This window comes from Sinocyclocheilus anshuiensis, unplaced genomic scaffold, assembly GCF_001515605.1.
Source record: "Sinocyclocheilus anshuiensis isolate Anshui unplaced genomic scaffold, SAMN03320099.WGS_v1.1 scaffold284, whole genome shotgun sequence".
NCBI classification, from domain to species: Eukaryota; Metazoa; Chordata; class Actinopteri; order Cypriniformes; family Cyprinidae; genus Sinocyclocheilus; species Sinocyclocheilus anshuiensis.
This window is the reverse complement of record NW_015554266.1, coordinates 2,163,432-2,179,516: the sequence shown is the minus strand read 5'-3', so window position 1 is coordinate 2,179,516 and position 16,085 is coordinate 2,163,432. Positions and strand designations below refer to the sequence as shown.

The following is a 16,085-nucleotide window of genomic DNA, read 5'->3' as shown; positions in this document are numbered from 1 at the left end:
GCCGTCAGGACCGAGGGGAGATCCCAAGAGGGTAACAGGTGAGGGCGCGGAGGATTTAACCTCCTTGCCCCTCTGAGAAACCTGATGACCAAGTCGTGCTTCCCCAAAGACTTACCATCTACTGCATCGTGATGCGCGGCAATGGCGGCAACATACACTTTAAGGGTGGAGGGAGACAGCATTGATAAACAAGTGTTCTATTTTCAGTGAATTTATAACCCCAAAGTGGCAACGTATCCTGGGGGATACAAACATTAAAATCAAAAATAAGAATCAAGTTTTGAATAAAATCATGAAATTGTATTATTTGAGTCCCAATGAGATGGATTTTCTGATGTCTCTTTATGGTCTTGCCCTTTAAAGGGTTAAGTTGCTTCAGTCCAGTATGTTGAAATAATATACTAGATGTTCATCTTGAAATATTACTAACAATATTAGTTATTCTAATGTTTAATTTATAAAAATCATTAAAGATTTCACAACAAAAAGACAAGTGTACCATGACCTGAGAAGGGACTTTTGTACAATTATACTAAAACACATTTTACTTGCTAAAAAAGTATAAACTATCAACGGGGTTTTCAACAAAGTATTGATCATGTTGATAATTTTCGAATATTATACAGTAGGCATTATTATATTATTAATAGGACTAAATCAAATTGACTACATTGGGTTAAACCAATGAAAGTAAACACATTTTTACTGTTTTATTTCAAACAGGAAAGAATGTTAAGCAAACAAATCTCACACATTCTTCCCAGCAATGTTGTGAAATGGTGTGGGATGATCACTAGAAAAGTAGTGACCTTAACAGTAGTGAATGTGCACTTGTAGTGCACTTCAAATCTTAAAAGTATATTTGGGGGGGAAAAAAAACGTACTTGTAGGTAATATAATAATGAAATAAAAGGTCATTTAAATGTACATTTTATGACTGTGTATCACGTAAGTACACTTTTAAAGCATGCACTTTGTAATGATATCTTAATAAAAACATGTTAAATCATTATGTTAATAGTCTGTTGTTGTGCTTTAAACAAGTACACTTATTTTAGTGTTGACTAACGTACTAAAGCACATGTAAAGTACTTAATTCACACTTAAGTATATTATTTTAAAGCATATTAATTTTGTAATTCATACTTTTTTTTAAACTTTTTTTTAATACATCTGAAGGGAACACGCTGGACGAATTACAGGGCTGCCATATATATTTATTTATTAAATTGTTGGAATAATTTAATTAGACTTCCAGTTTCCAATAAGAGTGCTGTACTCTCAGCGCATATTTATATTTATTCCGCACAATTCTGCAGATTTGACCCCAGCATCAAGCACAGAAAATGGCACAAAACTGAATTGCACTGACAATGGGATAAAGTCTGCAGATTCCATGAGGGTCTGGGTATGATCCACTGCTCATAAAGGTCATTTCTCTTCATAATGGTTGTGCACTCACAGGATGTAGCAGATCACTCCTATACTCCACATGTCTGTCGCGTAACTGATGGCCTCATAATTAATCACCTCTGGAGCCACAAACTCTGGGGTGCCAAACAGGACTTTCAGAGAGCCAGCATTCTCTACAGCCATAGGAAAAACACAAAACAAACTCCATGTTAAAACCATACTTGATGTTTTAAACAAACAAGTGACTTGAAATTGCTTCTCAGTTGGAATTATTAATGAAAAGCATTTGAAATTTTCTAAATTCTATACCGACTGTGGCTTACCATCAGTGAATCTTAAATTACTAAGTCTAAACCTACAACATTTTTTTCTGATAACAATGAATAACTTGTTTTTGTTTATTTAATTTGTTAGAGCTTCAACATTGTAAATACACTACCGGTCAAAAGTTTGGGATCAGAACGATTTTTAATGTTTTTTACAGGAGTTTCTTATGCTCATCAAGGCTGCATTTATTTGATCAAAAATACAGGAAAAAATTTCATATTGTGAAATATTATTATGATGTAAAATAACGTTTTTCTATTTCAATATACATTCAAATCTAAATTATTCCTGTGATCAAAGCTGAATTTTCAGTATCATTACTCCAGTCTTCAGTGTCACATGATCTTCAGAAATCATTCTAATATGCTGATTTATTATCAGTGCTGGAAACGTACTCGGTTACTAACGTAACCTCGGTTCCCTGAGATGCGGGAACGAGTACTGCGTCTTGCTTAAGACGCATATGGGAAAAAGCCTTTTTTTTCTCCTGAACTGAAGCCTATTTCATTCACGCAGTGAAACTGCACGGCCATTGGTTCGTGCAGGGCTTTAAAAAACTAACCAATGGCGCGGCAGCTGAGCTGCACGAGCCTATGGCGACAAAAAATATTTGGCAGCACAACTGTTTCCAACATTGATAATTCTAATAATAAATCAGCATATTAGAATGATTTCTCAAGGATCATGTGACACTTTAGACTGGAGTAATGCCTGATGGAAATTCAGCTTTGCATCACAGAAATAAATTATATTTTAAAGAATATTAAAATAGAAACCATTATTTTATATTGTAATAACATTTTGTAAGATTACTGTTTTTTTTTCTGTATTTTTGATCAAATAAATGCAGTCTTGATGAGCATAAGAGACTTCTTTAAAAAACATTACAAGTCTTACTGATCCCAAAACTTCTGAACGGCAGTGTACATACATACAATATGCTAAAAAACACATAAAAACAAAAACAAAACAAACCAAGTCTGAGGTTTTTATACTGACCCAGTCTGCGTGCCAGTCCAAAGTCAATGAGTTTAATTTTGCTGCCGGTCTTATTGACACACATGATGTTCTCAGGTTTGAGATCCAGGTGGACGATGCCTTTCTTATGGATGAAATTCACTCCGTCCACAATCTGAAGCATGTATTTGATCACCTCTCTCTCCGTCAGCTCAAAGTCCTCATCTATGATCCTCTCAAACAACTCCCCTCCAGAGATTCTGAAGAACACCAGCGTTCAGCCACATAGACACATTCAGACGCATTCACATACTGTATGCACTGCTGACATCCAGTGAAATACTGACAACCTCGAACAGGAACATAATTAGCCTTGATAAAACTCAATTTATGACTTTATTTAGCAATTCTCTGGTACTTCTGGCCTTCAGCCCATCCAAGGAAGTTCAGAAATCGAAATGGCATGCTTGTAGTGACTTTGCCAGAATACACGTTTTTAGTTATCTGCAGGTAACGAACAAACATTGATCTATAAACTGTCCTTGATCAAGACATTTAATCTCTTCATCATCTAAACAAACATCAACTAAAGGAATTAAAACACTGTTTTGCATGACAGGCTGCCATACTGTAACATGCAGTGTTGGGGAAAGTTACTTTTAAAAGTAATGCATTACAATATTGCATTACTCCATAAAAAAGTAACTAATCACGTTACTTAGTTACTTTTTATGGAAAGTAATGCGTTACGTTACTTTTGCGTTACTTTTTAAATCTGGACAGGGCTTGCTTGTTTGTTTTTAAAATAAAAAAGTTATATTTTTGGCAAAGATAAAAGCCTTTTCACACCAAAAGTGAAATGAATAAGCCTCAGGCTGAAGGGAAAGTACATTTACGTCCGTACAGTAGAATGCAGAAAAAGAAAGTTCAACACACTTCAGCAATAAAAAAAGACACACAAAAGTTGGTCTAGAGTAATTTTTGCTTATTAGTATGGTTAAACTGAATCATCGAATATATTGGTTAATAGAATGGGATTAAATACATAAAGGATATTTGTGTTGTTTAACATTTAATTATTGCAGGTTTGCGTTATATTCTGAGTTGCATTATTTTTATTCATTTTGAGGAATACTGAACCTGTGTTGTATTTTTTTAGATGAATTAATGCATATTCATATTTATTTTAGAACTACAGTAACATCTTCTGATTTCTCTCAACATGGAGACAGGAGAGCTGTCAATCAATAAATTGGAAAAAAAAAGTAACTTGCGTTACGTATTTGAAAAAGTAACTCATATATTCTCTTGTAAATTAAAAAGTAATGCGTTACTTTACTAGTTACTTGAAAAAAGTAATCTGATTACGTAACTCGCGTTACTTGTAATGTGTTACCCCCAACACTGGTAACATGACAATGACACTGCCAGGTAATTTCAGTTAAAACATTTGTTTTATATAAACAGGTGTATAAAAACGTGTATTTGAAACAACAGTCACTAATACTGGGGGTTAACATTCTTTTTTGAACTGTTGTGAGCTTATTACATGCTTGATATATTCATTTTGAAGTCAAGTAACTAAGCCGGTGTGAGGCAAAGAACTAGAAAACAGTCCAATTCAGATTCACTAATCTGACATCTGCAATTAGAAGATTATAAAACAACGTTACACTTACATGTCCAGCACCATTACAATGTCAGTCTTTCCCTCAAAAGCGTCGACACACTGCACAAGCTTTGGGTGATGCAGGTCATTCATGATTGCAATTTCCTGTCTGACGTTTTCTTTTTCTTTGGCAGAATACGCTTTTATGAATTTGCCAGCCCACGCTTTTTTAGTGGACTTTTCTATCAGTTTGAAAACAGTCCCGAATTTCCCTCTGAAAAAAAAGAAAGAAATAAAACTCAGAAATGCAAACTTTCAGATCCTGATTTTATTTTATTATGTTTAATAAACTTACACTTGTTTTTGCCTTTTATTAGACAGATTATAGAACAAGAGAAAAATAGAGGGATGCCAGCTGAATGTAGTTACTGGTTCCCTTATGGTGCGGTAATATCAAGTAATTTACCCCATTTTATTGATCTGCTGTCATACTCACGAGCCCAGTCTGTCTTCCACATCATACAGGTCCTTCACTTTCACATCTGTCCTGATAGTCACATTTCTGTAATCCGGTTCCTTCTCTGATTCTGTGGTGAAATGAGAGGAAATGGATCCCTGTCATTTCTAGATCGTCTATAATCAGTCAAATTTCAATATTTAATTCTTTTTTTTTTTTTTTTCTTTGAAACTTTAAAATCTCAGTGCATAAGGGTTTTGAAAAACCTTCCTGTAATAATTCAGAATGTAATATCATTCTAACGGCACAAAACTGAGAAGCATGTGCATTTTACAACCTCTTTGTCTCTGATTACTAGCACGAGAGAATCACCTTTTCAAATACACATCAACATGAAGATTTAAAGATGCCCCTCATTTATTCTGGGAAAATTATTATTTTGTTCTTATTAAAAAAAAGCTAAGATTGTTAATGTTTATGTTTTATTTAATTATTACATTTGCTCGTTATTATATTCGTAAGTTCAAATGATTTGAAAAATGCCTATGATTGAACAATTTAGGACTGACATTAAAATGTATTTGGAAACAATATATAAAAGTAAAAACTTGAGAGTAATATGAACTATGCAATTGTTTAAGATGCACAAGGTTTTTCTGTACTTTTCCTTCCCCTATATCTTTCTTTATACATATAATAATAATAATACATTTTATTTAGTATAGCGCCTTTAAAAGAGTACTTTCTCAAAGCGCTTTACAACACAAGCAAACACAACAATCCAAATACACAAAAATACAGAATAACAATCAGTTAAAAGCAAGACGAAAATAAAAAGTTTTAAGACGAGATTTAAAAAAAACGAATTTGCTTCCCTGATGTCAGCCGGGAGAGAATTCCACAATTTGGGGGCGTAAGATGAAACGTCTCAGGTTACTTATGTAACCATGGTTACACGAGACACTGCGTCCTCTAGGGGTCGCTATGGGAAACCTAGAGGATGCAGTTTGAAGTTCCCATGAAAGGGAACGTCTCAGGTTACTTATGTAACCATGGTTCCCTGAGTAGGGAACGAGACACTGCACAGGAAAAATATAAATGCTGAAAAGCAAGGGACCAAGTAAAGGATATTTGTGTTGTTTAACATTTAATTATTGCAGGTTTGCGTTATATTCTGAGTTGCATTATTTTTATTCATTTTGAGGAATACTGAACCTGTGTTGTATTTTTTTAGATGAATTAATGCATATTCATATTTATTTTAGAACTACAGTAACATCTTCTGATTTCTCTCAACATGGAGACAGGAGAGCTGTCAATCAATAAATTGGAAAAAAAAAGTAACTTGCGTTACGTATTTGAAAAAGTAACTCATATATTCTCTTGTAAATTAAAAAGTAATGCGTTACTTTACTAGTTACTTGAAAAAAGTAATCTGATTACGTAACTCGCGTTACTTGTAATGTGTTACCCCCAACACTGGTAACATGACAATGACACTGCCAGGTAATTTCAGTTAAAACATTTGTTTTATATAAACAGGTGTATAAAAACGTGTATTTGAAACAACAGTCACTAATACTGGGGGTTAACATTCTTTTTTGAACTGTTGTGAGCTTATTACATGCTTGATATATTCATTTTGAAGTCAAGTAACTAAGCCGGTGTGAGGCAAAGAACTAGAAAACAGTCCAATTCAGATTCACTAATCTGACATCTGCAATTAGAAGATTATAAAACAACGTTACACTTACATGTCCAGCACCATTACAATGTCAGTCTTTCCCTCAAAAGCGTCGACACACTGCACAAGCTTTGGGTGATGCAGGTCATTCATGATTGCAATTTCCTGTCTGACGTTTTCTTTTTCTTTGGCAGAATACGCTTTTATGAATTTGCCAGCCCACGCTTTTTTAGTGGACTTTTCTATCAGTTTGAAAACAGTCCCGAATTTCCCTCTGAAAAAAAAGAAAGAAATAAAACTCAGAAATGCAAACTTTCAGATCCTGATTTTATTTTATTATGTTTAATAAACTTACACTTGTTTTTGCCTTTTATTAGACAGATTATAGAACAAGAGAAAAATAGAGGGATGCCAGCTGAATGTAGTTACTGGTTCCCTTATGGTGCGGTAATATCAAGTAATTTACCCCATTTTATTGATCTGCTGTCATACTCACGAGCCCAGTCTGTCTTCCACATCATACAGGTCCTTCACTTTCACATCTGTCCTGATAGTCACATTTCTGTAATCCGGTTCCTTCTCTGATTCTGTGGTGAAATGAGAGGAAATGGATCCCTGTCATTTCTAGATCGTCTATAATCAGTCAAATTTCAATATTTAATTCTTTTTTTTTTTTTTTTCTTTGAAACTTTAAAATCTCAGTGCATAAGGGTTTTGAAAAACCTTCCTGTAATAATTCAGAATGTAATATCATTCTAACGGCACAAAACTGAGAAGCATGTGCATTTTACAACCTCTTTGTCTCTGATTACTAGCACGAGAGAATCACCTTTTCAAATACACATCAACATGAAGATTTAAAGATGCCCCTCATTTATTCTGGGAAAATTATTATTTTGTTCTTATTAAAAAAAAGCTAAGATTGTTAATGTTTATGTTTTATTTAATTATTACATTTGCTCGTTATTATATTCGTAAGTTCAAATGATTTGAAAAATGCCTATGATTGAACAATTTAGGACTGACATTAAAATGTATTTGGAAACAATATATAAAAGTAAAAACTTGAGAGTAATATGAACTATGCAATTGTTTAAGATGCACAAGGTTTTTCTGTACTTTTCCTTCCCCTATATCTTTCTTTATACATATAATAATAATAATACATTTTATTTAGTATAGCGCCTTTAAAAGAGTACTTTCTCAAAGCGCTTTACAACACAAGCAAACACAACAATCCAAAGTAATACACAAAAATACAGAATAACAAACAGTTAAAAGCAAGATGAAAATAAAAAGTTTTAAGACGAGATTTAAAAAAAACGAATTTGCTTCCCTGATGTCAGCCGGGAGAGAATTCCACAATTTGGGGGCGTAAGATGAAACGTCTCAGGTTACTTATGTAACCATGGTTACACGAGACACTGCGTCCTCTAGGGGTCGCTATGGGAAACCTAGAGGATGCAGTTTGAAGTTCCCATGAAAGGGAACGTCTCAGGTTACTTATGTAACCATGGTTCCCTGAGTAGGGAACGAGACACTGCACAGGAAAAATATAAATGCTGAAAAGCAAGGGACCAAGTAATGAGCCCTGAGGGACACCAGTACTAACAGGACCGACCTGTCATATAGAACATATATGTTCTATATGACACGTTTGGTTATATGTACAACATCACCATTTCCTCTAAATGTAAGGGGGAAAATAGAAAAAAAAATGAGCACAGAAAATTGACAGTAACGATTTTAACTTCAATTTCACAAACATGACACCTACCGTCATCTGAGGGCTCAGCTTCATCTTCCTTATTTTCTGTAAAAGCAACAGAATGTTATTACAGCATATTTTATTTTTTATATAAATGTCATTTTATTTTATTTACTGAAATAACCAAAGTTAACATTGTACTCTCTTCTTTGTGACTCCTATAAAACTCTTGACATCCACTAGGTGGTGCTCACCCCCTTCAGCCTCCAGCCCCACCTGCACGGGCACAGACTCGGCACTGGGCTCTCCCACACCATAAATATTCACTGCTCTCACTCGAAACTTGTACTGTCTGTCTGGAAGCAGGTTCTGCACGTTATAGGAGGTGCTGTTACAGGACGCCAGATCTGTCCACTTCATGTCCACAGAGCTCCACGTCTCCAGGTTGTAGGACTGGACGGCGCTGCCGCCGTCGTATGTCGGCCCGTACCAGGACAGTGTGAGGCTGGACTTACGGATGTCGGAGGCTGCTGGGACGCGGGCAGGGGGGTCGGGTTTATCTGTGAAGACCAAGATAAAAGCTGGATTGAGAGACATTGTGTCCTAAAATTCAACAGAGAGGTCAGATCACCTACAAGTGCACTACTTGGCAGCTAGCATTTCAGTCCAGCATTGTGTGGTTGTAACAGAAGATACAGTCTGTGTTCTGAGAGTGTATCGTCATTTTAGTCTTAGGTCAAACATCAAAATCATTTCTAAACCATTAATGCCAGGCAGTACTGTACTGCTACTGATTTTTAAAGTCAATTTCTGTATGATTTTACACATCGGATAAGGTATGGGGTAGAATGAAGGTGTGAATTTCATTCAGACATGGGGTGCGGGGGTATTCCTACTGCCATTTAAAAAATAACAACCAATTACAGATTTGTCAGAGTGTAAAAGTAAGTAAATGGGTTAATATTATGGCAAAAATGTTAGGTCTAATGTCTATAAGTGGTCATTGTACAGTTTTAATATCTACTGCCATCCTCAATATGAGGTGAGATTATATATAGTCACTGTCACTGCTCTTTCATTCACAGCATTTTTGATTTTGATTTTCTTTTCAGCATTATAATCAGCAAGAGGTGGACAGCAATGAAGCATACTTACTTTATTACTGTACTTAAGTACATTTTTAAAGTATCTGTACTTTATCAGACTATTTTTATTTTGGGAAACTTTTACTCCACTGCATTTGAAAAACAACAACAACAACAAAACCACATATCGTTCCTCGTTATTTTGAACTGATGATCTTCTCCGCTGTTAGTTTCAAATGATATCAAACTAGCATGTTTGCATAGCATTCCTGTTAACACATTCTTTCTCAATGTGAATCTGCCAATCTGATTTTTTTTAAATATAATTTGTCACTAAATATTTACACAAATATAGTTTTCCCTCTGTTTAAATGTAGTTTTTCAATTGTTTGGAAACTAGAATGATCAGTAACTTAAATTGAAGATATTTAATTATATTAAAGCAATGCAAATTAAATGTCTGCACTGCATCTTTTTTATTGACTAGTTCTGGCTAGAATAAATAAACATGGTTCTAGAATGTTTTACTTTTTATACTTCAGTCTATTAAATATCAAGTACTTTTGCTCATTGAAAATGAGCGCTTATAATTTTACTGGAGTAATATTTTATCAGGGTATCTGTACTTTTACTCAATTACTTAATTTGTTTATTGTCCACTACTGTAAGCAGCTTTGTAAAATGTGCATGGCATGATGGAATACTTTACAAATTTTGTAGGGACAGATCAAAAATCTAAATCTTCTCACAGGGCCTCTAAATTGTTTAAATAAATTCAAGAAGTTAAAAATTCATGTAATTTAGTTAATTCAGTTTAAAGAAATATCTCTATTTTTACTGTTAATTTTATATGTATTGCACTGTATTCCTACAGTCAAATTTGCTGATGACATTGTCATGAAAATGTCTCTCCCTCTGGTGTTTTAACAAATCTCATCTTGGGTAGAACACATTTATATTGACAAATACAATCCCGTCCTGTGTGAACACCTCCTTCTTTTAGTTTCTATTTGAAAGTACATTTTTGTGCTTTATGAAATGTTGTGAAATTCATGTAATGACTCCCAGATGCCCCAGTGTTCACTAGCGTCCACACTTACCGACTATAGTGAGGTTGAGGGCGGCCTGTCTCACGCCGTGGCAGTTCTTGAGCTCGATGGTGTAGCAGCCGCAGTGCTCCTGCTGTCCTTCTGTGATGGTCAGCTGACTGCTGCTGTCTGTGCTCACCACCGAGATGCCCTGACCTTCCTGAATCTGAAGGAGCAAAGGATGCGCAGAACCAACATAAACACACCTGCTAGCTGTAGACACAGGCTACTCCAAATGTTCCGTTTAATTGGAAAGTCAACTAAATGGGAGTAACAAAGATGTTTTCAACTAACATTTTGTGTCTGAGCCATGTGTACAGAGGGATATGCCAGTGCTTGCAGTGTTTGGTCATTAAGGATGATGGCTGTTTCTGAAAAGCTGTGAGCTGCCTACCCAGACAGCATTTTTGGACACACCAATTTATATAAAAAACAACAACTTGAAAGTGTCCCATACTCGGACTCTGCATTTAACCTGCTCTGCATTTAACCCATCCAAGTGCACACATACACACACAGCAGTGAGTAGTGAACACACACACACACACACACACCATGAACATTTGAATTTTTGCTGCGATGCCCGGGGAGCAGTTGGGGATTCGGTGCCTTGCTCAAGGGTCTCACCTCAGTCGTGGTATTGAGGGTGGAAGAGGGCGCTGTACATTCACTCCCCCCACCTACAATCCCTACCGGACCCGAGACTCGAACCTTCGGGTTACAAGTCCGACTCTCTAACCATTAGGCCACAACTGCCCCTAATGTTACTCAAAGCATTTAAAAAAGGACTGGTGAGTGAGTTCATGTGTCATCTGCGTGTTTAAGAATAAAACATTCAGCAGTCGTTCTCTTTTGCTCAGGGCTTCTGCACATGTTAAAAGGTGAAAGGACTCTTACTGGTTTGCGGAACTTGAGCCAGGTGCAGCTGATGGGCTGAGCTCCAGTGAACAGCTTATGGGCTGAGCTCCAGTGAACTGACACAGCAGACTGACCTCCTGACCCGCCAGGATCTTCATATCGTCAGGAAACTGCTGGATCTGAGGAGGAGCACCTGACACACACAATCCAATTATACTGACAATTTGGGCTCTATTTATAGTATGTTTGCTGAAGATCAATTTACTTGCACAGGAGTTAGAAATGTATAGAAAAAAATGCGGCATCTGTAATTTGCCGAAATGTGCAGGTAGTATTTTTGTTATTGAACATAAACATGTTTGTTAGCTTTACAATCTAAACCATCATTTTGAGGTGAGACTACTCTTAGGTGGAGGAACTGCTCATGCATTGCTGTTTTAATAAATCTGTAACAATGATTTTCCCCTTGAATTAATTATTTTTCTTACCCCATTGGCAGTTTTTTTTTTTTTTTTTCAAACAAAAGGGACACAATTATTTGTGACCCTGGAGCACAAAACCAGTCTTAAGTCGCTGGGGTATATTTGTAGCAATAGCCAAAAATACATTGTATGGGTCAAAATTATTGATTTTTCATTTATGCCAAAAATCATTAGGATATTAAGTAAAGATCATGTTCCATGAAGATATGTTGTAAATTTCCTACTGTAAATATATAAAAACTTAATTTTTGATTAGTAATATGCATTGCTAAGAACTTAATTTGGACAACTATAAAGGCGATTTTCTCAATATTTTGATTTTTTTGCACCCTCAGATTCCAGATTTTCAAATAGTTGTATCTCGGCCAAATATTGTCCTGTCCTAACAAACCATACATCAATGGAAAGCTTATTTATTCAGCTTTGAGATGGTTTGAGATCTCAATTTAAAAAAATTGACCCTTATGACTGGTTTTGTGGTCCAGGGTCACATTTGAAAGTAGTTTAACACAGAATTTATCTTTAAACCAAGCAGATGATGACTGATTTGACCCTACCTTGTTTAGGAAGCGTTTTGGGTGGGGGTTTCTTTATTTTGGCCTCATCTGAAGTGAAGAACGCAAGAAATAAAGAAAGATCAGATATCACATACAGTTAACAAAGAAAATAAGCTCAACATACAATCTCAGTTGAACTGATCATGAACCACCCAACTATTTAAGTTTTCCTCTTGTTTAAATGAACAAACTCGATGTCATTTTAATTCCAGGCTGCATCACAAGTCATATTTGTGGATTTATATGAATGGCTGTAAGCATGATATTGACCAGAAGACTGTACTTTATCCTTAATTACTTTGCATTTAATATCCCTTCAGGTTTCAAGTCACACGTATGTTAACATCGACCAGTAGATCTACTCATAGAGTCTAGAGTATTTGAGACAACATGCACTCTCATGTTTACAAAATGGGAATAAGGGAGGGCAGAATGAGAGGAAAGGAGAGATGTTTTTCTCTGGATGTTCTAGGAGAGATCAGCTGCTAAGGTTCTTTGCTCTTTGCCTTTTTTGGTCATACTAAAAATATCTCCAACTAGAATCCAGGAAATAACTTTTGGCACTTTTTATTTTACATCTGACTGCTGTCATGAAACAATGTGATGGCAAGGCCAATAAACACAATCTACAACGTTGGCAATGAAGCTATTCTGATCTGAAGCGATGTCAAACTTCGGAGGAGTTTTTTTTTTTCTGTCTGTTGTAAGACATTCCAATCTCATCCCTCTCTGTGAGGCCATTCTCTCATTCCTCTCTCTCTCTCTTTCTCTGTAGCCGTGGAAATGAAAACATCCTCTTTCCAACACAAAACTATTTTTGTTTCTGGCTCCAAATGGGCTTTCAGTGAGCTTTCACCTGAATCCCTAAAATTTGGGCAAAACAGATCTCATGCTGAACTTATAAACAGAGACTATAATGGAGAGGATCACATCTCCCTAACTTACTTTTATAATAAATCAAAAATCTTCAGACATTCAAGCCCTAATTAAGTCTCACAGCAAGATCAATATAACCTGCTATTAAGAAAAATCTACTGACTGTGAAATGTTGGATACTGAAGCAATGTGATCGCATGAGTATTTTCATGTATTTTTATGAAAAATGTGGTTTTACTACATGTACAGTGGGCCCAAAAACTGGGCTACAACTAACTTACACTAATTAATAATTGGTCTAAGGGTAATTTTTGTGTGGTTGTATGAAGTCAGTTCTCCTCAAGTTCACAGACATCCAAGTAGTGTAACCACAGGTGTAGCTTAGCATGTAAAGTATAAACATTTTCCACAAAGTTTGACACCCAGTGTCCAAGACTTTCTGTCTTTGTTCTGAACAAAATATGTATTTATTTCTTTTCTAAAACATTATTCTGAAACATTTTTTGTGCCATATTTCCTTAAAATAAATGGCACTTATTTTGTTATTTTTGTTAGATAATGCATAGTTAGTTAGTTAGTTAGTTGCTTGCTTGTTTGCTTAAGTGTCCAAATACATTTTGAGACCATTGCATATTTGTATGTTTACACAGACAATTAAAATGTAAACATTATATAACAGAATATGCCAATCACATTTTTTAATGCATTAAGTAAACACAACAATGCAAATATATTTATAATATAAATATAATATAATTTTTTTATTAAAAAAAAAAAAATAAATAAATGATTGCATTTCTAAAGCTGTGCATATGTAAATAATTTCATATTTTAGATGCTGTCATTATGTCCATACATCTTGGTGTTCGTCGAAATGTTTGACCAAATTACTAAAAAAAATTGACTAGATTAAGCTAGGGATGAATATTTATTACTTTCTTAAAGCAAAGTTATCTACTGACTTGCTCTCACAAGCTTGTGTTTTGTGTCTATAGAAAGGGAAGCAATACTAAGTGGCTAACAGGAATTATTCATGTAAACATTCAACAAATAAACAAATCACCATTGGTAACCGAATAAACAAAACTACATATTTGGAGTAGACAGTTTGACATGACAATAAGACTACAAGAATTGGAAGTACAGTCCGTTCAGTCGGTTGTACTGTTGTGCTCCTGGGTATTCAGCCAACGAAACTTTTCAAAATCAAAATACTTTCCAAAAAATTCTAAATCTGAATGCATGAGTTGTATACTTTAGACATGACCTAAGACCTTAAAACTGTACATCCTATTAAACAGAAGTTTATATTAAAAATGCAGTCTTCTCACAAAGAAGATGTCCCTTACATATTGTGCATGCCTGAGCTTAATGGTACACTCCAAAAAAAATGCTAGGTTAAATATAACGCAGCGCTGGGTTAAAAAGGGACAAACCCAGCGGTTGGGTCAAAACAACCCAATAGCTGGGTTTGTCCTCTTTTAACCCAGCATTTTTTAGAGTGTAATGTTATGTTGGTAACCTATTAAATGTACGAACGTATTATACTGTAAGTCACTGCACATGGTAGCAGGTAATCCTGATGTCAAACGGAGGTGTTTCTCATGTACTTTATTCTCCATGCTGAGCATTACACTCTAAAAAATGCTGGGTTGTATTTAACCCAGCATTTTTTAGAGTGTACTGATTTTAATCTGTTTCTGTGTTCAAGCTGGTTCTTACTAACCCAAAAGGGCAACATTTCCAATGGTCTGAAGTTGGCGTTTGGATTAAGAATGATGGGAAAATAACATTTGTTCACAATGCCCCAACAAACACTAACAGTTAACGTACAGATCCGACAAAATCCAGTTAGGTGTTTGTTAAGACATAAATGTAAATCACAGGTTTATTAGACAAATACAGAGGCAGTGAGTAAAGGCAAAGACAGAGCAGATGCTTTAGGATACCACTGAAACAAAACACACGCTGCAACAGCATCCCACTTCCATGTTTCATAATGTTTAGTCTACATTGTCTCGGGCCACAGGATCAAACGTATCTGTTTAAAGGCCTGACAACTTCAAGACACCGAGAAACAGATAATCTCTGCCCTCCACTGCTTCAACAAATCACACAATATAAGACCACTTCACACTGTCAACCACTGCTGAAAATAACCAGGCAGACAAAAAGAAAGAAGCACAGAAACAGGTTACTGTTGCACTTTTTAACATTGATTCAGCCGGTAATAAATGCCCTAAATAAGCAAGTGAATCTAAAGTATTAGATTAGATAAAGTAGTATAGTGCAGGGAGTTTAATGCCAGCCTAATTTCTTCATGCTGAAAGAACTTGGATAAATGAAGGTAGGCTGTATAGCGACATGATAAACAGGGAAAAATGTAATACATACTACCTTTTCAATGACTGAATTTGCAGGTTCCATATTCTATGTTACTACATACAGTACAGAGTGGGATGAGTCACACACCAAAGTTTAAAGGATCAAATAACCATTGTGGAACCGTAACAATGATGCTTGCTTTAAAGGTCCCCTGAAATGCTTAGAAACACGCAGCGTTACTCTCCGATACATTTTGTGGTCTGCGCCGACTCGCGCATGTGATCCGCTCCGTGCTATCGTGTCTCTGGACTGGAGCAGTGTGTGTGCGGTGCGGTGGTTAGCGGGACACAGCGCGAAACCAGACTTCTTTTTTTCCTCAATGGAAAGCATATTTACACTGTTTGAATCGTTCTCTGTCCCCTATATAGTGCACTACGTGCCATTCACTGTACAGAAAATACTAATTCTGTGGACAAGTGACCAATTTCAGCCGTGGCTTCAGCGTCTATTTTATAGTGTAGGGGCGGGCGCATAGGATTTTAGAGAGCATTTGATTGGACAGAAAGTTTGATGAGAAGCTGAAGTACGATGTGACGTCAAAAAAATCGTTGACGGAAGTGACGAACCGCAAGCTTTGAATGCTTATATCTTCTAAATGC

General features: G+C 35.7%; 1 pseudogene; it reads right to left on the bottom strand.

Moving 5' to 3' along the window:
- Positions 1–16,085, bottom strand: part of LOC107671283 (myosin light chain kinase, smooth muscle-like) — a 99,758-nt pseudogene that overhangs the window by 8,496 nt on the left and 75,177 nt on the right.